Source organism: Apium graveolens, chromosome 11, assembly GCF_009905375.1.
Source record: "Apium graveolens cultivar Ventura chromosome 11, ASM990537v1, whole genome shotgun sequence".
Taxonomy (NCBI): Eukaryota; Viridiplantae; Streptophyta; class Magnoliopsida; order Apiales; family Apiaceae; genus Apium; species Apium graveolens.
This window is the reverse complement of record NC_133657.1, coordinates 101,532,985-101,560,206: the sequence shown is the minus strand read 5'-3', so window position 1 is coordinate 101,560,206 and position 27,222 is coordinate 101,532,985. Positions and strand designations below refer to the sequence as shown.

The 27,222-nt window shown below is 40.8% G+C and overlaps 2 non-coding genes across 2 annotated transcripts; one reads left to right on the top strand and one right to left on the bottom strand.

Annotated features, from left to right (window-relative positions):
• Nucleotides 1-819: 819 nt before the first annotated feature.
• LOC141698869 (small nucleolar RNA R71) lies at nt 820-926 on the top strand. The gene has a single exon (XR_012565368.1). It is a non-coding gene; the product is annotated as a small nucleolar RNA R71 (small nucleolar RNA).
• A 6,606-nt stretch (nt 927-7,532) lies between these two features.
• On the bottom strand, nt 7,533-7,639 carry LOC141698868 (small nucleolar RNA R71). Its single transcript, XR_012565367.1, has one exon. It is a non-coding gene; the product is annotated as a small nucleolar RNA R71 (small nucleolar RNA).
• Nucleotides 7,640-27,222: the final 19,583 nt, after the last annotated feature.

Genomic DNA, 27,222 nt, shown 5'->3' with positions numbered 1-27,222 from the left:
CTAATTTCAGCTTCTACTTCTTTTGCCTTTTCAGAATCAGCTATTTTTCCAGACCTTAAGGTAATAGCCTTGACTTGCTCTTTAGCTTCCTTCCTTCCTGGTACTTCCGTGTCACTGGGAAGAGTGCCAGGTTGACGATTGAGCACTGCATTGGCTAATTGACCGATTTGATTTTACAAGGTCTTGATAGAAACCGCTTGACTCTTGCACAACAGCTTAAGTTCCTCAAAATCAGCACTAGTAGGTGCAGCTGTACTTCCCTGTTGAGGATATGATTGCCTTGTAGCATACTGCTGTGGTTGCTGGAATCCAGGTGGGTTAAACTGTTTACTCACTCCTTGCTGATATGGTGGCTGAATAGCATTCTGATTATTCCCCCAGCTGAAATTTGGATGATTTCTGTTGTTAGGATGATAGGTCGCTGGCACAGGCTACTATTGTCGCTGATAATTATTCATATACTGAACAGATTCGTTGACAAGAGAACACTGATCCGTAGCATGAGAACCTGCACAAAGCTCACAAACCATAGCTATTTGATTAACTCCATACGTAGCCAGAGAATCAACCTTCATTGATAGCGCTTGGAGCTGGGCTGCAATAGCGGTGGCTGCATCAACTTCCAGAATTCCTGCTACCTTGCCTGACGTCATCCTCTGAGTTGGGTTTTGATGCTCATTTACAGCCATCGTCTCTATAAGATTATACGCCTCAGTGTAGCTTTTAGCCCATAAGGCGCCTCCAGCTGCTGCATCGAGCATGGGCCGAGATTGAGCCCCCAAACCATTATAGAAACCAGTGATCACCATCCAATCGGGCATTCCATGATGTGGACATTTTCTCAACATTTCCTTGTAGCGTTCCCAAGCCTCGCACATAGATTCTGTAGGTTGCTGCGCAAACTGAGTAAGAGCACTCCTCATAGCAGCAGTCTTTGCCATCGGATAAAACTTCACCAGAAACTTTTGCGCAAGATCTTGCCACGTAGTGATGGACCCAGCTGGTTCAGAATGTAACCAGTCTTTAGCCTTGTCCCTCAGTTAGAATGGGAAAAGCCTCAACTTGATAGCCTCATCAGTCACGCCATTATACTTAAAAGTGCTGCAGATCTCGACAAAATTCCTTATGTGCATGTTGGGGTCTTCAGTTGCCGCTCCTCCAAAAGAAACAGAATTCTGCACCATCTGAATAGTGCCCGGCTTGATTTCAAAGGTGTTAGCTTGAATAGCCGGATGAAGGATGCTTGACTGAATGTCATCAATTTTAGGCCGAGAAAAATCCATAAGAGCTGGATCAGCTTGAACAATACGATCTCCCATATTTACTGGTTCTTTCTGCTCAGTTCCTAAATCCGAATCCTCAAAATCTAACTTCTCCGGAATATAAAGAACTTCGTCTGTCTCCTCAGCTGTATCTAAAGTCCTCTTGCGAGCACGAGAACGAGTTTGCATAAACGCTTGCTAAAGTACCTGAAACACAACCGGAAAAAAATAAGTAACTACTACGTCCTAATCACTGAGTCCTAATGACCAATGATGGTAAGTACATAAACTAAACAAATACGCCGAGTCCCCGGCAGCGGCGCCAAAAACTTGTTAGGGCGAAAACACGCGCTAATATTCACGCAAGTATACGCGTTCGCAAGTAATATAGAATACTTTCTGCTGCAAGGCCTCGGTTAACTGACAGAGCTGCGGAGGAGGAGTACACTAGGCTGTTGGGGAAGCCGATTCTGAAGGAGAGGGGGTTTTTACCATCGGGGAGGGATGGTGAGTTGCTGCCCATGATTGCAGAGAAGGGGTGGATAGCTTTTTGTGAGTCACCCGAAGCAGTGCCGATGAGCATTGTTCGTGAGTTCTACGCGAAGGCCGAAAAGAATGGGTTTTCTGTGGTCCGTGGGCTGACGGTTGATTATCATCCTGCGGCGATTCGCCGTGTGATTGGACAGCGAGAGAGGAAGCCCGAGGAGGAGAACTGGAATGAAAAGACTGCTGAGGATTTTGACTTGGATTTGATTTGTGCGACTCTCTGTCGACCGGGCACAGTTTGGACCTGCAGGACCGGTACTAATGAGTATCGTCACTTTCCGGCGATCGCCATGAACAGGTATGCCCGTGCATGGAATGCATTTATTTGTGCTAATATTTTGCCTTCTTCGTATGCACACGAGGTCACAGTTGAGAGAGCACAGTTGTTGTGGGGAATTCTGAATGAGGAATACTATGTGGACCTGGGTGAGTTTATCTACCAAGGAATTCTGAAGTTTTTGAGGGGAGCGAAGCATATGAACATCCCTTATGCATCTACGATTACGAAGCTATGCCGAGCAGTGGGAGTGAACTGGCCGGCTCATGAGCAGTTGCAGTTGCCAGCAGCTCCGATTGATTCTGGCACTCTGAATGGGATGCAGGAGTGGATCGGTGGTGAGCCTGAGGAGCATGGGCTGGGTTATACCGTCTTCCAGGAGGGCGTCCAGCACGAGGTGCTACTATGGCTAGGCCAGGGCGTGATGAGGCTGGTTCTTCGAGAGCTCAGGAGGGTGCTGGGATGGTTGATGCCCAGTATAGGAGGCTTTCACGGCGGATGGATGCCATGTATGAGATGCAGAGCAGGTTTGCTCAGGAGCTCACCCTTGCGTTAGGGACTGCTTTTCGAGGCCTTGGAGCTGATATCCAGTGGCCAGTTTTTGGTGAGGACGCTGCATACCCGCCGCCTGATACTCCACCTACTGAGGGTGATGATGATGATGACTCCGAGTAGGTATACCCTGTGTTCCTTTCTACTACTTCCACTGAGGACAGTGAAGATTTTTAGTTTGGGGGTGGTAGTTAAGGAATATTGTGTGTGTGTCATTTAGTTGCATATTCATGATAGTCTAGTTCATATAGTTGCATAATTTATGCCATATAGTTTTTTTTATGAATGTCATGTAGCTCATGCATTTACCATGATCCCTTTTGCAATGATTTATCGACTGAATTGTGATATTGATGCGAGTGTAGTGATAGCATTAAAGTGATATTAAGTTGTGTAGGTTGATGTGCATGCTAGAAACAATTGTAAGTCCACTAAGTCTTAGAGAATGCGTAAGGGCTAGATTGTTGTTATGATTTGGTTGTTTTCAAGGTCAATCTGCTTATTATGCTTAGAATTCGATTATAGGTTCTTAGTGATAAAGGCATGAAAAAGAAAAAAAATTTGGAGAAAAAATATGGAAGTTGTTGCTAGTTGTGGCTAGGCGTCAAATGGCTAGTAGCCGGCTTGCATATGGTGCGAGTAGTCTAGGGTTGAGCAAGATGGAGCGAAACGCACTTGCTCAGAAGTTATAAAAAAAAAATTGTGCATAATTGATCAAGAATGGGCTCTTTCGTATTCGAGTTATAAGTTCTTAGGGGACTTTGTGCCTAGTGACCTAAGGCTTTTAGAGTGTGGGATCCGCTAACCTAACGCTCGTTACATGGATACCATTGTATAAGTCTTTTGTGGACCTCACTCATTGCACGGTCAAATAAGCATTTGAGTTGTAAATAAAAAGCACGATTCCGTAGTAAGCTCCAGAGTTCTTGTAGTGTTGTATATCACTTTGTGCCTAGAATTTTTTATTCTTTGTATAATCGTAGGATTGCCTTGAGGATAGTCTAGTCATAGTAATTGGTCTAGTTCCAAAGCATATCTGTTAGGCATTTGCACACGCCACGTTTCTGGCTGTATGTCCGTTTGCATGAGTTTATTGATCTTTAGTTGTCTAACTGCATTCGTTGAGATGTGACAATTTGGTTGGTTAATTTTAGTAAGGGGGATCGCTGCATTTTCATATAGATTGCATTCATGCATGTTTTTATTTGAGTCTATGACGCTTGAGGACAAGCATCGATTTAAGTTTGGGGGTGTGATAAGTGGCATTTTATACCACTTAGAACGTCTTAAAATGGCTTAAATTGGTGTCTTGAAATCAAGTATTTTGTGTATTTGATGCCTTTTTCTAGTGTTTATGCATTTCAGGGTTTTAGTTGCATTTTGGGGGAGAAATCATCGAGAATAAGCCTTGGCATGTGTTCACCATTGCGAGAGGAAAGAAACGGGCAGATTACAGCGAAGAAACGGAGCGAAATCAGAATTTTTCCAGTAGAGGTCTGAGCGCCCGCTCAGCATTGCTGAGCGGCCGCGCAGCAAGCTGAGCGGCCGCGCAGCAAGCTGAGCGCCCGCTCAGCTATGCTGAGCGGCCGCACAGGGTCGGGAAAAAAGACAAATTATTTTAGGACTTCTATTTCTGTTTGGTTTCCACTTCTATGTAATCTGAGTTTTATGGGACTATTATATAAGTAGATTTGAGATGTTTTCACAAGTGTGGATTGAAGAAGATTGTGTTTTTACGCAAGGAGCGAAGGAGATAAGGAAGAAGACCGATTTAGCACACCGCAACGAAGAGGAAGCATATATTCTTGTGATTCTTGTTTCGTTGTAACGTTGGATGCTAGTTTTCTTTCTTTGAACTTATTTACTCTTGTGACGTACTCTGTTTTAATATAATTAGTTTAGTTATTATTTTCTTGTGTTTATTTATCATGATTTCATATGAACCCATGATGACGATAAGTGCTATTATGGGCTAATCGTGATCATGGGGTTGCAACGGATTTATTATGGAATTATTTAGTTAATTGTTTAATAATTTAGTGTGTGATGATTGCATGATATCTAGTATTGGTTGTGCGTATTCGTCTTATGTGCGTTGCGAACATATAAGATAGGGTGTTAATCTCTTGTGAAGCGACGGTGGATCTTGAGATTTAGAACTTGCCATGCTAGCATAGGTTCATGTACGTTGTGCATGATTAGTGGGTAACTCTAACAGTTTTATTTGCCCTATGTAATCAAAAGGAATAACTTGTGCTTAAATCGTTGTGTTGTCAATTTCTGTAGATATATGGGAACTCAACATAATTGATGACTATTTAACTTCTATCTTAATTGTGGATGCTTGGTAGAATGGTATTAGTACAATGAAAGTTGGCTTTTATCAGTTTCGTGTTATTCGATTAATATCATCACTGTCACATGCTAAAGGTAATAACAATGGCTATAGAAGGGAGTAATAATGAAGTTGTGATCTCATGAGTGTTTTATTATTGATAAATTGAAGTGTTAGTTAAGTGATTAATTAAGTAGTTAATTATAGTTAATATTTAATCAACAATTTTAAGTGTTAGTATCTTAACATTGAGAAGTAATCATACATTGGTGAGTGAGTTTAATTAGACAATAATTTAGTCTGAGTCTCTGAGGGAACGAACTAGAAAGTATTTTATATTACTTGCGAACGCGTATACTTGCGTGAATATTAGCGCGTGTTTTCGCCCTAACAAGTTTTCGAGTTATTATTTGACCTAATGCTAGTGTTATCTAAGTGGTATAAGTGGCATTTTATACCACTTAGAACGTCTTAAAATGACTTAAATTGGTGTCTTGAAATCAAGTATTTTGTGTATTTGATGCGTTTTTCTAGTGTTTATGCATTTCAGGGTTTTAATTGCATTTCGGGGGAGGAATCATCAAGAATAAGCCTTGGCATGTGTTCACCATTGCGAGAGGAAAGAAACGGGCAGATTACGGCGAAGAAACGGAGCGAAATCAGAATTTTTCCAGTAGAGGTCTGAGCGCCCGCTCAGCATTGCTGAGCGGCCGCGCAGCAAGCTGAGCGCCCGCTCAGCTATGCTGAGCGGGCGCGCAGGGTCGGGAAAAAAGACAAATTATTTTAGGACTTCTATTTCTGTTTGGTTTCCACTTCTATGTAATCTGAGTTTTATGGGACTATTATATAAGTAGATTTGAGATGTTTTCACAAGTGTGGATTGAAGAAGATTGTGTTTTTACGCAAGGAGCGAAGGAGATAAGGAAGAAGACCGATTTAGCACACCGCAACGAAGAGGAAGCATATATTCTTGTGATTCTTGTTTCGTTGTAACGTTGGATGCTAGTTTTCTTGCTTTGAACTTATTTACTCTTGTGACATACTCTGTTTTAATATAATTAGTTTAGTTATTATTTTCTTGTGTTTGTTTATCATGATTTCATATGAACCCATGATGACGATAAGTGCTATTATGGGCTAATCGTGATCATGGGGTTGCAACGGATTTATTATGGAATTCTTTAGTTAATTGTTTAATACTTTAGTGTGTGATGATTGCATGATATCTAGTATTGGTTGTGCGTATTCGTCTTATGTGCGTCGTGAACATATAAGATAGGGTGTTAATCTCTTGTGAAGCGATGGTGGATCTTGAGATTTAGAACTTGCCATGCTAGCATAGGTTCATGTACGTTGTGCATGATTAGTGGGTAACTCTAACAGTTTTATTTGCCCTATGTAATCAAAAGGAATAACTTGTGCTTAAATCGTTGTGTTGTCAATTTCTGTAGATATATGGGAACTCAACATAATTGATGACTATTTAAATTCTATCTTAATTGTGGATGCTTGGTAGAATGGTATTAGTACAATGAAAGTTGGCTTTTATCAGTTTCGTGTTATTCGATTAATATCATCACTGTCACATGCTAAAGGTAATAACAATGGCTATAGAAGGGAGTAATAATGAAGTTGTGATCTCATGAGTGTTTTATTATTGATAAATTGAAGTGTTAGTTAAGTGATTAATTAAGTAGTTAATTATAGTTAATATTTAATCAACAATTTTAAGTGTTAGTATCTTAACATTGAGAAGTAATCATACATTGGTGAATGAGTTTAATTAGACAATAATTTAGTCTGAGTCTCTGAGGGAACGAACTAGAAAGTATTCTATATTACTTGCGAACGTGTATACTTGCGTGAATATTAGCGCGTGTTTTCGCCCTAACAAGTTTTTGGCGCCGCTGTCGGGGACTCGGCGTATTTGTTTAGTTTATGTACTTACCATCATTGGTCATTAGGACTCAGTGATTAGGACGTAGTAGTTACTTATTTTTTTCCGGTTGTGTTTCAGGTACTTTAGCAAGCGTTTATGCAAACTCGTTCTCGTGCTCGCAAGAGGACTTTAGATACAGCTGAGGAGACAGACGAAGTTCTTGATATTCCGGAGAAGTTAGATTTTGAGGATTCGGATTCAGGAACTGAGCAGAAAGAACCAGTAAATATGGGAGATCGTATTGTTCAAGCTGATCCAGCTCTTATGGATTTTTCTCGGCCTAAAATTGATGACATTCAGTCAAGCATCCTTCATCCGGCTATTCAAGCTAACACCTTTGAAATCAAGCCGGGCACTATTCAGATGGTGCAGAATTCTGTTTCTTTTGGAGGAGCGGCAACTGAAGACCCCAACATGCACATAAGGAATTTTGTCGAGATCTGCAGCACTTTTAAGTATAATGGCGTGACTGATGAGGCTATCAAGTTGAGGCTTTTCCCATTCTCACTGAGGGACAAGGCTAAAGACTGGTTACATTCTGAACCAGCTGGGTCCATCACTACGTGGCAAGATCTTGCGCAAAAGTTTCTGGTGAAGTTTTATCCGATGGCAAAGACTGCTGCTATGAGGAGTGCTCTTACTCAGTTTGCGCAGCAACCTACAGAATCTATGTGCGAGGCTTGGGAACGCTACAAGGAAATGTTGAGAAAATGTCCACATCATGGAATGCCCGATTGGATGGTGATCACTGGTTTCTATAATGGTTTGGGGGCTCAATCTCGGCCCATGCTCGATGCAACAGCTGGAGGCGCCTTATGGGCTAAAAGCTATACTGAGGCGTATAATCTTATAGAGACGATAGCTGCAAATGAGCATCAAAACCCAACTCAGAGGATGACGTCAGGCAAGGTAGCAGGAATTCTGGAAGTTGATGCAGCCACCGCTATTGCAGCCCAGCTCCAAGCGCTATCAATGAAGGTTGATTCTCTGGCTACGTATGGAGTTAATCAAATAGCTATGGTTTGTGAGCTTTGTGCAGGTTCTCATGCTACGGATCAGTGTTCTCTTGTCAACGAATCTGTTCAGTATATGAATAATTATCAGCGACAATAGTAGCCTGTGCCAGCGACCTATCATCCTAACAACAGAAATCATCCAAATTTCAGCTGGGGGAATAATCAGAATGCTATTCAGCCACCATATCAGCAAGGAGTGAGTAAACAGTTTAACCCACCTGGATTCCAGCAACCACAGCAGTATGCTACAAGGCAATCATATCCTCAACAGGGAAGTACAGCTGCACCTACTAGTGCTGATTTTGAGGAACTTAAGCTGTTGTGCAAGAGTCAGGCGGTTTCTATCAAGACCTTGGAAAATCAAATCGGTCAATTAGCCAATGCAGTGCTCAATCGTCAACTTGGCACTCTTCCCAGTGACACGGAAGTACCAGGCAGGAAGGAAGCTAAAGAGCAAGTCAAGGCTATTACCTTAAGGTCTGGAAAAGTAGCTGATTCTGAAAAGGCAAAAGAAGTAGAAGCTGAAATTAGAGATGAAGATTCTAAGCAAAAGGAGAAAGCGGCGGAACCAAGGAAGACTACTGTTGAACAGACTCTGCCTGAGGCTAATACAGGGGAGAAACAGCTCTATCCTCCACCACCTTTTCCTAAGAGATTGCAGCAACAAAAGCTGGATAGACAGTTCGGAAAGTTTCTGGAGGTGTTCAAGAAACTTCACATCAATATACCTTTCGCTGAGGCTCTTGAACAAATGCCTAGTTATGCGAAGTTTATGAAGACTATTCTTTCAAGGAAGGTGAAACTAGATGACCTTGAAACCGTTACTCTCACGGAAGAATGCAGCGCTGTTCTGCAGCAAAAGTTACCACCAAAACTGAAAGATCCAGGAAGCTTCACCATTCCTTGCACAATTGGCAATCTGACGTTTGACAAGTGCCTTTGTGATTTGGGAGCAAGCATTAATCTGATGCCGTTTTCGATCTTTAAAAAGCTGGATCTGCCTGATCCAAAACCCACATACATGTCGCTACAATTGGCTGACCGTTCCATTACTTACCAAAGGGGCATAGTTGAGGATGTGCTCGTCAAGGTGGATAAGCTCTTCTTTCCAGCAGATTTTGTTATTCTGGATTTTGAGGAAGATAAGAAGATTCCCATAATCTTGGGAAGGCCTTTCTTGGCTACAGGCCGTACCTTGATAGATGTGGAAAAAGGTGAACGTACTATGCGGGTCCAAAATCAGGATGTGACCTTCAACGTATTCAAGGCAATGAAATTCCCTACAGAAGATGAGGAGTGCTTAAAATTGGATGTGATTGATTCTGCGGTTACTTCGGAACTCGATCACAGGCTAATGTCTAATGCATTGGAAAAGGCCTTAGTGGGGGATTTTGATAGCGATGATGAAGATAGCAACGAGCAATTACAATATCTGAACGCTTCTCCCTAGAAGCGAAAGCTGGACATACCATTTGAATCTCTTGGTACTTCTGACCTTAAGAACGCTGAAGGGAAGCTCAAACCATCAATAGAGGAAGCACCTACCTTGGAGCTCAAGCCATTACCTGAGCACTTGAGGTATGCTTTTTTAGGTGATTCATCTACGTTACCTGTTATTATTTCATCTGACCTTTCAGGTAGTGAGGAAGACAAGCTCTTAAGGATTTTGAGAGAATTCAAATCGGCTATAGGATGGACCATAGCAGACATCAAGGGGATAAGTCCTTCATATTGTATGCATAAAATTCTGCTAGAGGAAGGTAGTAAGCCATCTGTGGAACAGCAGCGAAGACTGAATCCCATCATAAAGGAGGTGGTGAAGAAAGAAATTCTGAAATGGCTAGATGCAGGCATCATTTATCCTATTTCTGACAGCTCGTGGGTGAGCCCCGTACAATGTGTACCTAAGAAGGGAGGTATCACTGTGGTCGCAAATGAAAAGAATGAGCTCATCCCTACTCGAACAGTTACAGGATGGAGAGTATGCATGGATTATAGAAAATTGAACAAAGCCACAAGGAAGGATCACTTCCCTCTTCCATTTATTGATCAGATGCTTGACAGATTGGCGGGTCATGAGTATTTTTGTCTTCTGGATGGTTATTCCGGGTATAATCAGATTTGTATTGCACCAGAGGATCAGGAAAAGACTACCTTCACTTGTCCATTTGGCACGTTTGCTTTTCGCAGAGTTTCGTTTGGGTTATGTGGCGCCCCGGCCACCTTTCAGAGATGTATGATGGCTATATTCTCTGACATGATTGGAAATAACGTCGAAGTGTTCATGGATGACTTCTCCGTCTTTGGACACTCATATGATGAATGTTTGAATAATCTGCGAGCCGTACTCCAAAGATGCGTGGAAACTAATTTGGTGCTCAATTGGGAGAAATGTCATTTTATGGTGCGTGAAGGCATTATCCTTGGGCATAAGGTCTCTAGCAAGGATCTGGAGGTGGACAAGGCCAAGGTGGGAGTCATTGAAAATCTTCCCCCACCTAATTCTGTGAAAGGAATCCGTAGTTTTCTTGGTCATGCGGGTTTTTATCGGTGATTCATCAAGGATTTTTCAAAGATATCTAAGTCGCTGTGCAATTTGCTTGAGAAAGATGTGCCTTTCAAATTTGATGATGAATGTGTGGCAGCATTCGAGACTCTCAAGAAGAGTTTGATCACTGCACCAGTTATTACAGCACCAGATTGGACAGAACCGTTTGAGATGATGTATGATGCGAGTGATTATGCGGTAGGTCCAGTTCTGGGACAGCGCAAGAAAAATCTCTTCCATGTGGTCTACTATGCGAGTAAGACTTTAAATGGTGCTCAATTGAACTAACCACTACTGAGAAGGAGCTTTTGGCTATAGTCTTTGGTTTTAAGAAATTTCGATCTTATCTGCTTGGTACGAAAGTAACAGTATTCACTGATCATGCAGATATTCGCTATCTGGTTTCCAAGAAGGATTCGAAGCCGAGACTCATTCGTTGGGTGCTTTTACTTCAGGAATTTGAGTTAGAGATCAAAGATAGAAAAGGTACTGAGAATCAAGTAGCTGACCATCTCTCTAGGTTGGAGAATCCCGATTCTACTTCACAAGATAGGACGTTAATCAATGAATCTTTTCCGGATGAGCAGTTGTTTGCAATTCAGGAGGAAGAACCATGGTTTGCAGATATTGTAAACTATCTCGTCAGCAATATAATGCCTCCTAATTTGACATCCGCTCAAAAGAAGAAGTTTCTGCATGAGGTGAAGTGGTATATGTGGGATGAACCATATTTGTTTAGACAGGGAGCTGACCAGATCATCAGGAGATGTATCCCGTTCTATGAGACGGAGGGGATATTACGAGACTGCCATTCCACGGTTTATGGTGGACACTATGGTGGTGAGAAGACGGCAGCTCGTATTCTGCAAATAGGTTTTTTCTGGCCTACTTTGTTCAAGGATGCTCATCAGTTTGTTTTAAGGTGTGATCGTTGTCAAAGAGTGGGAAATTTGTCAAGGAAGGATGAGATGTCATTAAATGTGATGCTTGAAGTCGAGGTCTTTGATGTGTGGGGAATCGATTTCATGGGGCCTTTTATCTCATCTTGCAATAATCAGTACATCTTGCTGGCAGTCGATTATGTCTCAAAATGGGTCGAAGTTAAAGCTTTACCGACAAATGATGCAAAGGCAGTGCTAAATTTTCTTCATAAGCAAATTTTCACAAGGTTTGGAACACCTCGGGTAATCATAAGTGATGAAGGATCGCATTTTTGCAACCGTAAGTTCACTTCTATGATGCAGCATTATAATGTGAATCATCGAGTAGCTACTGCCTATCATCCGCAAACAAATGGTCAAGCGGAAGTGTCTAACAGAGAGATAAAGCGCATTCTAGAGAAGGTTGTCTGTCCATCAAGGAAGGATTGGTCTTTAAAGCTCGATGAAGCTGTTTGGGCTTACAGAACAGCATACAAAACTCCACTTGGGATGTCACCGTTTCAGTTGGTGTACGGTAAAGGATGTCATCTACCTGCGGAGCTTGAGCATAAGGCCTATTGGGCATTGAAGAAGTTGAACCTGGATTTAGATGCAGCTGGTAAGAAAAGAATGCTTCAGATTAATGAACTTGATGAATTTCGACTTCAAGCGTATGAAAATAATAAAATGTATAAGGAAAAGGTGAAGAGGTGGCACGATAGGAAGCTACATCCAAAGTTATTTGTGCCAGGGCAACAAGTTCTCTTATTTAACTCTCGGCTCCGACTTTTTCCTGGGAAGTTGAAATCAAGGTGGTCTGGACCTTTTATTGTCAAAACTGTGTTTCCACATGGAGCGGTGGAAATTTTTGAGAATGATCCGGACCAAGCATTCAAGGTTAACGGTCAGCGGTTGAAGCACTACTATGGGGACATGGTAAACCGAGAAGTGGTTAGTGCCATTTTGTTGACTACTTGAGAAGGGTACGAAACGTCAAGCTAATGACGAAAAAGAAGCACTGCGTGGGAGGCAACCCATGAATTGTTGTTACAGGAACCCTTAGAAGTTAATAACCTATCCAAAAACACAAAAAAATCAGAAAACAGGGGCTGAAAAAAAAAATTCAAGTGACCCCCTGAGCGCCCGCTCAGCTTTGCTGAGCGACCGCGCAGCAAGCTGATCGCCCGCTCAGCTTTGCTGAGCGACCGCGCAGCAAGCTGAGCGCCCGCTCAGTTTTGCTGAGCGACCGCTCAGGGGTCGAGTACCAGAATTTTTTTTCAGTTCAGAGAAAAAAAAAACACAAAAACAGTTTTAGCCCATAAACCCACGATTTGTTCCCACTACCCCATCATTTTACTCCTTAATTCCCAAACCCTAATCTAATCCACACCCTATATATACATACACCTATCCTACATATCTCCCCCAAAAACTTCCTACACTTAAACCCTCTCACAAACATCAAAAATCAGTTCTTACATACTTTTATTCACGAATCAATGGCACCCAAGAGAGCACGCACTTTTGACATCAGCAGCACAGTTCCTACTGCTGATTCATCGAGGGGTACTGCTGCAAGGCCTCGGTTAACTGACAGAGCTGTGGAGGAGGAGTACACTAGGCTGTTGGGGAAGCCGATTCTGAAGGAGAGGGGGTTTTTACCATCGGGGAGGGATGGTGAGTTGCTGCCCATGATTGCAGAGAAGGGGTGGATAGCTTTTTGTGAGTCACCCGAAGCAGTGCTGATGAGTGTTGTTCGCGAGTTCTACGCGAACGCGAAGGCCGAAAAGAATGGGTTTTCTGTGGTCCGTGGGCTGACGGTTGATTATCATCCTGCGGCGATTCGCCGTGTGATTGGACAGTGAGAGAGGAAGCCCGAGGAGGAGAACTGGAATGAAAAGACTGCTGAGGATTTTGACTTGGATTTGATTTGTGTGACTCTCTGTCGACCGGGCACAGTTTGGACCTGCAGGACCGGCACTAATGAGTATGGTCACTTTCCGGCGATCGCCATGAACAGGTATGCCCGTGCATGGAATGCATTTATTTGTGCTAATATTTTGCCTTCTTCGCATGCACACGAGGTCACAGTTGAGAGAGCACAGTTGTTGTGGGGAATTCTGAATGAGGAATACTATGTGGACCTTGGTGAGTTTATCTACGAAGGAATTCTGAAGTTTTTGAGGGGAGCGAAGCATATGAACATCCCTTATGCATCTACGGTTACGAAGCTATGCCGAGCAGTGGGAGTGAACTGGCCGGCTCATGAGCAGTTACAGTTGCCAGCAGCTCCGATTGATTCTGGCACTCTGAATGGGATGCAGGAGTGGACCGGTGGTGAGCCTGAGGAGCATGGGCTGGGTTATCATCTTCCAGGAGGGCGTCCAGCATGAGGTGCTACTATGGCTAGGCCCGGGCGTGATGAGGCTGGTTCTTCGAGAGCTCAGAAGGGTGCTGGGATGGTTGATGCCCAGTATAGGAGGCTTTCACGGTGGATGGATGCCATGTATGAGACGCAGAGCAGGTTTGCTCAGGAGCTCACCCTTGCGTTAGGGACTGCTTTTCGAGGCCTTGGAGCTGATATCCAGTGGCCAGTTTTTGGTGAGGACACTGCATACCCGCCGCCTGATACTCCACCCACTGAGGGTGATGATGATGATGACTCCGAGTAGGTATACCCTGTGTTCCTTTCTACTACTTTCACTGAGGACAGTGAAGATTTTTAGTTTGGGGGTGGTAGTTAAGGAATATTGTGTGTGTGTCATTTAGTTGCATATTCATGATAGTTTAGTTCATATAGTTGCATAATTTATGCCATATAGTTTTTTTTTATGAATGTCATGTAGCTCATGCATTTACCATGATCCCTTTTGCAATGATTTATCGACTGAATTGTGATATTGATGCGAGTGTAGTGATAGCATTAAAGTGATATTAAGTTGTGTAGGTTGATGTGCATGCTAGAAACAATTGTAAGTCCACTAAGTCTTAGAGAATGCGTAAGGGCTAGATTGTTGTTATGATTTGGTTGTTCTCAAGGTCAATCTGCTTATTATGCTTAGAATTCGATTATAGGTTCTTAGTGATAAAGGCATGAAAAAGAAAAAAAATTTGGAGAAAAAATATGGAAGTTATTGCTAGTTGTGGCTAGGCGTCAAATGGCTAGTAGCCGGCTTGCATATGGTGCGAGTAGTCTAGGGTTGAGCAAGATGGAGTGAAACGCACTTGCTCAGAAGTTATAAAAAAAAAATTGAGCATAATTGATCAAGAGTGGGCTCTTTGGTATTCGAGTTATTAAGTTCTTAGGGGACTTTGTGCCTAGTGACCTAAGGCTTTTAGAGTCTGGGATCCGCTAACCTAATGCTCGTTACATGGATACCATTGTATAAGTCTTTTGTGGACCTCACTCATTGCACGGTCAAATAAGCATTTGAGTTGTAAATAAAAAGCACGATTCCGTAGTAAGCTCCAGAGTTCTTGTAGTGTTGTATATCACTTTGTGCCTAGAATTTTTTATTCTTTGTATAATCGTAGGATTGCCTTGAGGATAGTCTAGTCGTAGTAATTGGTCTAGTTCCGAAGCATATCTGTTAAGCATTTGCACACACCACGTTTCTGGATGTATGTCCGTTTGCATGAGTTTATTGATCTTTAGTTGTCTAACTGCATTCGTTGAGATGTGACAATTTGGTTGCTTAATTGTAGTAAGGGGGATCGCTGCATTTTCATATAGATTGCATTCATGCATGTTTTTATTTGAGTCTGTGACGCTTGAGGACAAGCATCGATTTAAGTTTGGGGGTGTGATAAGTGGCATTTTATACCACTTAGAACGTCTTAAAATGGCTTAAATTGGTGTCTTGAAATCAAGTATTTTGTGTATTTGATGCCTTTTTCTAGTGTTTATGCATTTCAGGGTTTTAGTTGCATTTCGGGGGAGGAATCATCAAGAATAAGCCTTGGCATGTATTCACCATTGCGAGAGGAAAGAAACGGGCAGATTACGGCGAAGAAACGGAGCGAAATCAGAATTTTTCCAGTAGAGGTCTGAGCGCCCGCTCAGTATTGCTGAGCGGCCGCGCAGCAAGCTGAGCGCCCGCTCAGCTATGCTGAGCGGCCGCGCAGGGTCGGGAAAAAAGACAAATTATTTTAGGACTTCTATTTCTGTTTGGTTTCCACTTCTATGTAATCTGAGTTTTATGGGACTATTATATAAGTAGATTTGAGATGTTTTCACAAGTGTGGATTGAAGAAGATTGTGTTTTTACGCAAGGAGCGAAGGAGATAAGGAAGAAGACCGATTTAGCACACCGCAACGAAGAGGAAGCATATATTCTTGTGATTCTTGTTTCGTTGTAACGTTGGATGCTAGTTTTCTTGCTTTGAACTTATTTACTCTTGTGACGTACTCTGTTTTAATATAATTAGTTTAGTTATTATTTTCTTGTGTTTGTTTATCATGATTTCATATGAACCCATGATGACGATAAGTGCTATTATGGGCTAATCGTGATCATGGGGTTGCAATGGATTTATTATGGAATTCTTTAGTTAATTGTTTAATACTTTAGTGTGTGATGATTGCATGATATCTAGTATTGGTTGTGCGTATTCGTCTTATGTGCGTCGCGAACATATAAGATAGGGTGTTAATCTCTTGTGAAGCGACGGTCGATCTTGAGATTTAGAACTTGCCATGCTAGCATAGGTTCATGTACGTTGTGCATGATTAGTGGGTAACTCTAACAGTTTTATTTGTCCTATGTAATCAAAAGGAATAACTTGTGCTTAAATCGTTGTATTGTCAATTTCTGTAGATATATGGGAACTCAACATAATTGATGACTATTTAACTTCTATCTTAATTGTGGATGCTTGGTAGAATGGTATTAGTACAATGAAAGTTGGCTTTTATCAGTTTCGTGTTATTCGATTAATATCATCATTGTCACATGCTAAAGGTAATAACAATGGCTATCAAAGGGAGTAATAATGAAGTTGTGATCTCATGAGTGTTTTATTATTGATAAATTGAAGTGTTAGTTAAGTGATTAATTAAGTAGTTAATTATAGTTAATATTTAATCAACAATTTTAAGTGTTAGTATCTTAACATTGAGAAGTAATCATACATTGGTGAGTGAGTTTAATTAGACAATAATTTAGTCTGAGTCTCTGAGGGAACGAACTAGAAAGTATTCTATATTACTTGCGAACGCGTATACTTGCGTGAATATTAGCGCGTGTTTTCGCCCTAACAAGTTTTTGATAAGGAAAAAGACCGATTTAGCACACCGCAACGAAGAGGAAGCATATATTCTTGTGATTCTTGTTTCGTTGTAACGTTGGATGCTAGTTTTCTTGCTTTGAACTTATTTACTCTTGTGATAAAACTTAAAATGGACATATATTCTTGAACTAAGTTTTATAAGCCTTAGGTCACTAGGCACAAAGTCCCCTAAGAACTTAATAACTCGAATACCAAAGAGCCCACTCTTGATCAATTATGCAATTTTTTTTTTATTTTTATAACTTCTGAGCAAGTGCGTTTCGCTCCATCTTGCTCAACCCTAGGCTACTCGCACCATATGCAAGCCGACTACTAGCCATTTGACGCCTGGCCACAACTAGCAACAACTTCCATATTTTTTCTCCAAAATTTTTTTCTTTTTCATGCCTTTATCACTAAGAACCTATAATCGAATTCTAAGCATAATAAGCAGATTGACCTTGAAAACAACCAAATCATAACAACAATCTAGCCCTTACGCATTCTCTAAGACTTAGTGGACTTACAATTGTTTCTAGCATGCACATCAACCTACACAACTTAATATCACTTTAATGCTATCACTACACTCGCATAAACATCACAATTCAGTCGATAAATCATTGTAAAAGGGATCATGGTAAATGCATGAGCTACATGACATTCATAAAAAAAAACTATATGGCATAAATTATACAACTATATGAACTAAACTATCATGAATATGCAACTAAATGACACACACACAATATTCCTTAACTACCACCCCTAAACTAAAAATCTTCACTGTCCTCAGTGAAAGTAGTAGAAAGGAACACAGGGTATACCTACTCGGAGTCATCATCATCATCACCCTCAGTGGGTGGAGTATCAGGCGGCGGGTATGCAGCGTCCTCACCAAAAACTGGCCACTGGATATCAACTTCAAGGCCTCGAACCTAACGCAAGGGTGAGCTCCTGAGCAAACCTGCTCTGCGTCTCATACATGGCATCCATCCGCCGTGAAAGCCTCCTATACTGGGCATCAACCATCCCAGCACCCTCCTGAGCTCTCGAAGAACCAGCCTCATCACGCCCTGGCCTTGCCATAGTAGCACCTCGTGCTGGACACCCTCCTGGAAGACGATAACCCAGCCCATGCTCCTCAGGCTCACCACCAGTCCACTCCTGCATCCCATTCAGAGTGCCAGAATCAATCGGAGCTGCTGGCAACTGCAACTGCTCATGAGCCGGCCAGTTCACTCCCACTGCTCGGCATAGCTTCGTAACCGTAGATGCATAAGGGATGTTCATATGCTTCGCTCCCCTCAAAAATTTCAGAATTCCTTGGTAGATAAACTCACCAAGGTCCACATAGTATTCCTCATTCAGAATTCCCCACAACAACTGTGCTCTCTCAACTGTGACCTCGTGTGCATGCGAAGAAGGCAAAATATTAGCACAAATAAATGCATTCCATGCACGGGCATACATGTTCATGGCGATCGCCGGAAAGTGACGATACTCATTAGTGCCGGTCCTGCAGGTCCAAACTGTGCCCGGTCGATAGAGAGTCGCACAAATCAAATCCAAGTCAAAATCCTCAACAGTCTTTTCATTCCAGTTCTCCTCCTCGGGCTTCCTCTCTCGCTGTCCAATCACACGGCGAATCGCCGCAGGATGATAATCAACCGTCAGCCCACGGACCACAGAAAACCCATTCTTTTCGGCCTTCGCATTCGCGTAGAACTCGCGAACAAAGCTCATCGGCACTGCTTCGGGTGACTCACAAAAAGCTATCCACCCCTTCTCTGCAATCATGGGCAGCAACTCACCATCCCTCCCGGATGGTAAAAACCCCCTCTCCTTCAGAATCAGCTTCCCCAACAGCCTAGTGTACTCCTCCTCCACAGCTCTGTCAGTTAACCGAGGCCTTGCAGCAGTACCCCTCGATGAATCAGCAGTAGGAACTGTGCTGCTGCTGTCAATAGTGCGTGCTCTCTTGGGTGCCATTGATTCGTGAATAAAAGTGTGTAAGAACTGATTTTTGATGTTTGTGAGAGGGTTTAAGTGTAGGAAGTTTTTGTGGGAGATATGTAGGATAGGTGTATATATATATAGGGTGTGGATTAGATTAGGGTTTGGGAATTAAGGAGTAAAATGATGGGGTAGTGGGAACAAATCGTGGGTTTATGGGCTAAAACTATTTTTTTGTTTTTTTATACCACTTATCACATGTTTGGAATCTACAAAGCCTGGAGGTTGTTCAACATATACCTCTTCCTCCAATTCTCCATTGAGAAAAGCACTTTTCATATCCATTTGAAAGACAGTAAACTTTTTGTGAGCAGCATAAGCCAAAAATATCCTTATGGCTTCTAACCTAGCAACTGGTGCAAATGTTTCATCATAATCAATTCCCTCCTGTTGAGAATATTCTTTTGCAACCAGCCTTGCCTTATTCCTTGTAATTATGCCATCACTGTCAGTTTTGTTTCTGAATACCCACTTTGTACCAACAACAGATCTATTCTTTGGTCTTGGCACTAGGGTCCAGACTTTGTTTCTTTCAAATTCATTTAACTCTTCCTGCATTGCTTGCACCCAATCAGCATCTTGAAGAGCTTCTTCCACTTTCTTTGGCTCAGTCTGAGAGAGAAAAGAATTGTAGAGACATTCATTTGAAGTACCTGTTCTAGTTCTGACACCTGCATCAGGATTTCCAATTATCAAATCAGGTGTATGTGATTTTGTCCACTTCCTTGCAGATGGAAGGTTTTCTCTAGAACTGGATGCTCCCCCATGATCCATGCTATCTTCATTTTCATTTTCTGATGCTCCCCCTGAAACTATGCTCTCTGAGTTGGATTCTTCAGTATTTAGATTTTCAGCACTATCAGAACTTGGCTTATCAGAACTTGACGAATCAGAACTTGAAGAGCCAGATGTATGTTCTGATGTTTCTTGAGATGTGGTAGGATCTTGAATATGCTCCTCCTGCATAGGTTCATCTTCCTTTGACGTAGTCACCACAGTTTCAATAACATCAGAGTTTAATCCATCAGAATTTACAGTATCAGGACTTAGACTGTCAGGATTTTCAGTATCAGAATTTGAGTCTTCATTTTCAAATCTCAGCTGATCATGGTCAATGAAATCTTCAAGACCAGTAATCTTCTTGTCATCAAAAGAGACATTGATAGATTCCATGACCACTTTTGTTCTCAAATTATAGACTCTGAAGGCTTTTGTGGAAAGTGGATATCCAACAAAGATTCCTTCATCAGCTTTAAAATCAAACTTGGATAGCTGTTCAGGATGAGTCTTGAGAACAAAACACTTGCATCCAAATACATGAAAGTATTTCAGATTTGGCTTCTTTTTCTTCACCATCTCATATGGTGTTTTTCCATGCTTGTTAATGAGTGTTGCATTTTGAGTAAAACAAGCAGTCTGCACAGCTTCAGCCCAGAAATAAGTTGGAAGCTTTGCTTCTTCAAGCATTGTACGTGCAGCTTCAATGAGAGTTCTATTCTTCCTTTCAACAACTCCATTTTGCTGTGGAGTTCCAGGAGCAGAAAATTCCTGCTTTATTCCATGGTTTTTGCACAACTCTTCCATTATCAAATTCTTGAACTCAGTGCCATTATCACTCCTTAAAATTTTCACAGAATCTTTGACCATTTTATCCAAATGTTTGACATGATCAATCAAGATAGATGTGCAGTTTCACTTTTTGTGTGCAAGAAATGCACCCATGTGTATCTGGTGAACTCAGCCACTATGACCAACGCATACTTCTTCTTTGCAATAGACATGACATTTACTGGACCAAATAGATCAACATGTAGTAGATGATAAGGCTCAAGAATTGATGATTCAGTCTTGCTCTTGAATGAAGATTTTCTTTGTTTGGCCTTCTGACAGGAATCACAAAGGCCATCAGGAGCAAATACTGACTTTGGCAGTCCTCTCACAAGATTTTTCTTGACCTGTTCATTTATATTGTTGAAATTTAAATGAGAGAGTTTCTTGTGCCAATTCCAGCTTTCTTCAATTGATGCTCTACTCATCAGACAGATTGCAGAATCATCAGTACTTGTTGAAAGCTTAGCTTCATAAATGTTACCACGCCTGTATCCTTTCAGAACAACTTTGCCTTTAGATTTACTCACAATTTCACAGTGTTCTTCAAAGAAATCAACATGATAACCTCTGTCACAGATTTGACTTATACTCAGTAGATTGTGTTTAAGTCCTGAGACCAGAGCTACTTCTTTAATTATGACATTTCCAAGATTGATATTGCCATATCCCAATATTTTTCCAATGTTGCCATCTCCATAAGAAACACTTGGGCCAGCTTTCTCCACAAAGTCTGTAGCAGGGCCTTATTTCCAGTCATATGTCGTGAACATCCACTGTCCAGAATTAGAATATTTTTCCTGTTGCCTTTTGTTTCAGTAGCTTCAGAACTGCTCTCAGCACTTTCTTTATCAGCATTTGCCATCAATGCATAGTTCTCCTCACTTTCAGAGTCTGAGGTGTCTGTCCAGCTTTTCTGCTTTGTGACAAGAGCCTTGCCTTTGTCACCCTTTGCCTTCTTGCAATCAGGAGATATGTGGCCTTTCTCACCACAGTTATAGCATTTAACATTGGTATAATCTCCTCTGTCAGACTTTCCTCCTCTGCCTTCAGATCTTCTGAAATTCTTCTTATCAGAACTTATGCCTTTCCTGGAAAACTTCTTTCCCTTCCTGAACTTCCTGTATGCAATCTTTGTGATTCCTTTCACCATAAGAGCACACAGCTCCATCATCTCCTCATCAGCATCAGTCTCAGGCAAGCTTTCGGAATCTGAGTCATCATCACTTTCAGAACTTGATGACTCAGTTTCAGACTTTATGAAAAGAGCTTTACCCTTGTCTTTCCTTGAGGAAGTTGCTTTGGGGGATTCTTCTTCAGCCTTAAGAGTAACTGTCCTTGACTTTTCTCCTTTCCTCTTGCTTCTTTGTTCCATCTCAAGTTCATGAGTCTTGAGCATTCCATAGATTTCATCAAGAGTTGTTTCATCAAGATTGTAGTTGTCTCTTATTGTTGTTGCCTTCAAATCCCAGCATTCAGGAAGAGCTAACAGGAATTTAAGGTTTAAATCTTCAAGATCATACTCTTTATCAACCAATGACAAATCATTCAAAAGTTTGACAAATCTATCATATAAATCATTCAATGAGTCACTAGTCTTTGAGTCAAAATGTTCATACTCTTGAGTGAGTATTGTCTTCCTGTTCTTCTTAATTATGTCAGTTCCCTGACACCTTGTTTCCAGAGCATCCCATATCTCCTTAGCAGTCTTGCAGTTGATTACCCTGTTTGACATTACATTATCAATGGCACTATGCAGTAAGTGTCGTACCTTAGCATCCTTAGCAATTGATGCTATATCTTCAGCAGTATAATTAATCTTCTCCTTTGGTACGGTCTTTGCTGCTTCACCTGCAACTGCAACTGCGAGCTTGGTTGGTTTGTGAGGCCCTTCCTTGATTCTATCAAGGTATTCTGGATCTGTTGCTTCCAGGAACATGGTCATCCTTACCTTCTGGATCTGATAGTCTCATACCGACTTTGAATTTGTGTCTTTGGAGGTTCTTCATTTTTGGTAGGCTTAGTTAGAGTTTCTGTGTCAGACATGATTGTGTTTGGATCTTTAACTGTATGTGTGTTAACAGATTAGCTCTGATACCACTTGTTAGGTCACACACACTGTAGAGGGGGTGAATACAGTGTATAATACAATCAAATCGAACTTTAATATATTAAGTAACAGAAAACAAACTTTATTGAAACAATAAACTCTGTTACAGTATGGAACTATTACCTCTCAGTGATGAACAAATATCACGAGAGCTGCTAGGGTTACAATAAATAATCTTCTCGAATATGATAACACTTTTAGTGTAAACCCTATGTCTGTGTTTATATACTACACAGTTACAAGATAATCGCTAATTGATATGGAATATAATTCTGCTTCCTAAAATATATCAATCAGATATCTTTTCTTCCAAGTATTCCATTCTTCACGGAACTCCTTCTTCATGCATATATCTTCTTATGTTTATCTCGATCTTCTTTCCTTTAATCAGCTACTTTCCTTATCTGATCGTCCTTCAGCACTTAAGTTCTGATATCTAACTTCTGATGATTATCTCCTGATAAAATAAGTACTGATATCTTTAAGTCCTGACTTCCAGTATAAGTACTGATCAACAGTTAAGTACTGATTTGTCCTGTTAAGTAAGATCTGAAATCTAAACATAAATTATATTAGCCATGACATTATCAAATATATCTAACACATTAGCCAATTCTTTTAGACTTAGTTGAAAAATCTGTGTCACCTAAATTAAAATCAATCCACACAACAATTATGTCACTTTCAATTTCTACTTCCTTTCCTTCTTCAACGGATTTCCCTCATCCATTGACAAGTGGTTGTTCTTCAACGGATAAGCTTAATAGCAGTTATCCATTGATATCATCAGTTTCAACCTCAACGGATATTCCTTATTCGTTAATAGTCTCTACACAAACAACTGAATTAACTCCAAGTGTAGAAGATATGGTTATTGTACAATCACTTCTAGGGTTGAGGGAAGGGAGTGAAAACTTGAGTGAGAGGCTGGGTTGCTCCCAGGCAAAATGAGAGCTTGAGAGTCTAAATATGCATGTTATTTCTTCCAGCATGGCAAAAGAAAGTGAGAGGAGTACTACCTTAGTAGGTGAAGGTGAGGGTGTGAGGAGTTGAGCCAGGGGGAGCCCCTGATGCAAGAAAAGAGAGAAATTGAGAGAAAAGCAGGTACATGAGGTATAAGGGTGGATCTAGCCATTGCTAGTGAGTCAATGATTGTGGATGATGCTGACAAGAAAAGACAATTTCAGCAACATTAGAGAGCTGAAATTGATAACATTTCCTTGGACGCTGACACTTTTACTCATCCTGTGTCAGCCTATCAGCTGTTGGCTACTCAGGGCAATGAGGAGGCAGAAAAGACTTTAAACCTAGTACATACTTCAGAATCTCTAAAAAGGGATAAAGCTGCTGTCAATATGATGCCTTCTACAGCTGGTGAGCCATCTAAAGAATTTGGAGTAAATTCTAATGATGATGACTCTGATTCTTTTGATGGAAGCAGGAACTTAGGGGGAGATGAAGGCCCAAGTTCTATTCCAGAGTTACCTGAATGGGCATTGACAAAGGAGTCTACACCAGGGCATTTCAATGTATCCTTAGTCAAACAAGTTATGGCTATCCAAAAGGTAATTCAGGAAACTTCCAATGCTGGTACCAAGGCCATTCTCCAACTCCACTTAGATTCTCTACATCTCATGAAGCTACAACAATTAAGACATAATCTAAGTATGGATGAACTCAAGAAGGATATAGCTGACTTGAAGTCCTACAATATTGAGAAGCTGGATTCAATCATGCCCTTTGGTACCATACAGGAACTGTTACTGAGACTGAGAAGAGAATCAGATGCTGAAAAGAAGATGGCCAAATTGGAGGAAAGAGTTCAAGTTATTAAAAACTCTATGATCACCATTCTTCATAATCAACAGTCTCAGACTAGTCTTCTAGTGCAACTGGCTAAAGCACAAGGTTTGACCCCTCTCCTTGATGATAACAAAAAGGGGGAGAATATATGGGAAAGGGAAGGGGAGCCATCTACACACATTCAAATATCCAAAGTGCTAGTTCCTGCCATCACTACCTCTCCAACACTTCAAATCAAAGGAAAGCTTGATGGAATTGATCTAATCCAGCTAGCAGCGGCTGAGATGAAGGTGAAAGAGCACAGGAGAAGAATTGATGAAAGGATGCAACAATTGTTTGGCTCTACAACTACAAAATCCTTATCTGTGAAACATAGCACAAAAGTTGAGCCAATCATTATGGAGCATAAGCAAGTAAGGAGGAATAAGGTTGGAGAAACTTCTTTAAGGAACCTGAAGCCCATGATACTCAAGTCAACCACTAGATTCAACAAGGACTCTACAAAGAACCCTCTAAGCTTTGCTCAACTAAAAGAAGTGGATTTTCCTCTTCCAAAGTTTGATGAAGACAAAGTTTTGGGTGGTAACATCATAAAGCATAAAGAGACCAAGGATGTAGTGGAAAGAATGAATATGGCTATCATCTATAGAGAGGGAAAGAGTATCTGTGTGATGCAAGGACATCCCAAATTCTCAATAGCCAAGAGGGAAGAGACCATGAGGCTAAAGGAAGAAGCTAAAATGATGAAGGCTGACAAAAGAGCACAAGCAAAGCTTGAAAAACAGCTAAAGTCAAGTCAAATTGAAGAAAAGAAGAAGATTGAAGACAAGAGTGAAGAAGACAAGACTGAAAAATAAATATGGATATGGGGAATATGGTTGGTGAGAGTGTGGAGGAAAGAAAGGAATGACAGAAAGGGAACAGAAAAAAGGCCAAGGCAAAAAGGAAGAGTGGAGATGACACTGAGGAAACCCAATCAAAATCTAAACCACTACCTTCTATTCCTGAACCTGTTGTGGCTGATCCTAGTATAAACATCCATGGTGAAACAATCATCCCTAAAGAGGAACCTATTGATTGGGACACCATCAAATTGCCTACCTTCTTAACTACTTCTCCACCACCAAAGAAACTGAAAAGAAAATCCAAATCAACACCTATTCTAACCTCAAGTAAATTCACTCAGAAACATAAACCTAAGCCTAAGCCACAAGCCTCAAAGGATGATTATGTTCATATTTATGACATAAAAGAATATACATATATTGAACTCTTCCTGGATGAGCTGGAGGAAGTAAGAGGAATAAATGCCTATGGACAGCTACCAGAAAGGTTAGTGTTCAAGTATAAAGGGAGTGTGGAAAGGACTTGGCCTCTTCAAAGAATTCTAAGTGAGGGCTATTTTACCTTGATTAAAGTCTACTCAGCTATCAAAAGGGATACTGGCTTTACCAGGACTGCCAAAACTGAGATTCTCAACAAGATTGCCAGTATAAGGAAGAATTGGTGGGAGTCAAATTCCTTGCCTAGAACATTACTCATCCCTGAGCATGGAATTACAATTCATAAATCACCTCATTGGTTGATGGAGTTCAGAGACAATAAAGGAGTCAGAAGATTTATCAGACTTGAAGACCAGCTTAAAATTGCCAGTAATGAAACTCTCAGGGACATGCAATCTAAGTTGGATATCAGTGAAGAAGATGAAGTTGAATTCTACAGACAACTCCAACTCCAAGTAGAGGAAAATGACAGGAGGCTAGGGAAGAAAACAAGGGAACAAAGAAAAAGAAAATGATTTGCTCAGACTAAAGGAGCACCCTTGGAAACACTGTAAATCTTCAATTCTATCTCAGTACATACACTTTTGCAGCACTTTTGAATTTCTACTTGGTTTCAATTCATATATTTGTTAAGTGTTTTATTATCATCAAGTTAACCCTGAATTTATGCCTACAATTCTAGTAGACATAAATAGGGGGATATTGTTAGGAATATATGTATTAGTTTGATGATAAGTTAAACAAAACACTTAAGCAGAAATCTAGTGTTTGTAGCCTCAACGGATAAGACCACTGTGGCTATTCGTTGATGGAGTAGCTTTACTTAGAAATAAGTTTAGTATTGTAGCACATTTCAGTCTCTGTATTTAAGTTATAATTCTTAGGAGTTGTGGGAAATTATAAGTCATGTTGACTACTAGTGGATATACAAATTAGAGGGCTAATTGTAAATATTTCATGCCTTGTAATTTTGTATAAATGAAGTAGTATCAACTGATAGATTAAAGGCCTTCAACGGATGAGAAACAAAGCTTTAACGGATGTCTCTAAAGCTTCAACGGATAACATCCATCAACGGATGAGTGCATCAACGGATAAAGCTTCAACTATTAAAGCATCAACGGATAAAGCCATCAACGGATGAATGCTTCAACGGATGCTCAGTTCCATAGCAGTTGATAGTGATAGTTCATAAGCTGACAGAGGCACATGGGTTGACAGAGACAATTGGAATGTGGTAACCACTCGGAGGAATCAAGAAAAAGCAGTATTTCCATTCTGGTGTAAACAAGGAAGTATTCAAAGATTCACAGATTATCTTAGATTGCATTGGATAGAGAAATAAAGAAGAAACATGTGAAGAACTATTTTATGATTGTATTTTATCTTTGCCTTCACTTGAAAACTTGGTGACATATATAAACCAAGTTGCAGCTAGTAATTAGATGTGAATTTTCCAGAGCTGTTTAGAAAAACATAGAGAGAAAATCATCTAGTTTGTACTAGGAAGCAGCTGTGAACAATTCTTTGTATCACAGATTTTCTGAAATATAAATCTCTGGTGGAACAACAAATCCACCAGAAAAGTTTTTAAAGCCTTTGTGTTCTTTAACATTTGTGTCTTGAATATACATCTGTCTGCACCTGCTCAAAGCAGTTCACACACATCTGTTCATCATACACTTAACTTTGAAACTGCTCAAAATTTGAAAAAGTTTTGAGATTTACATTCAACCCCC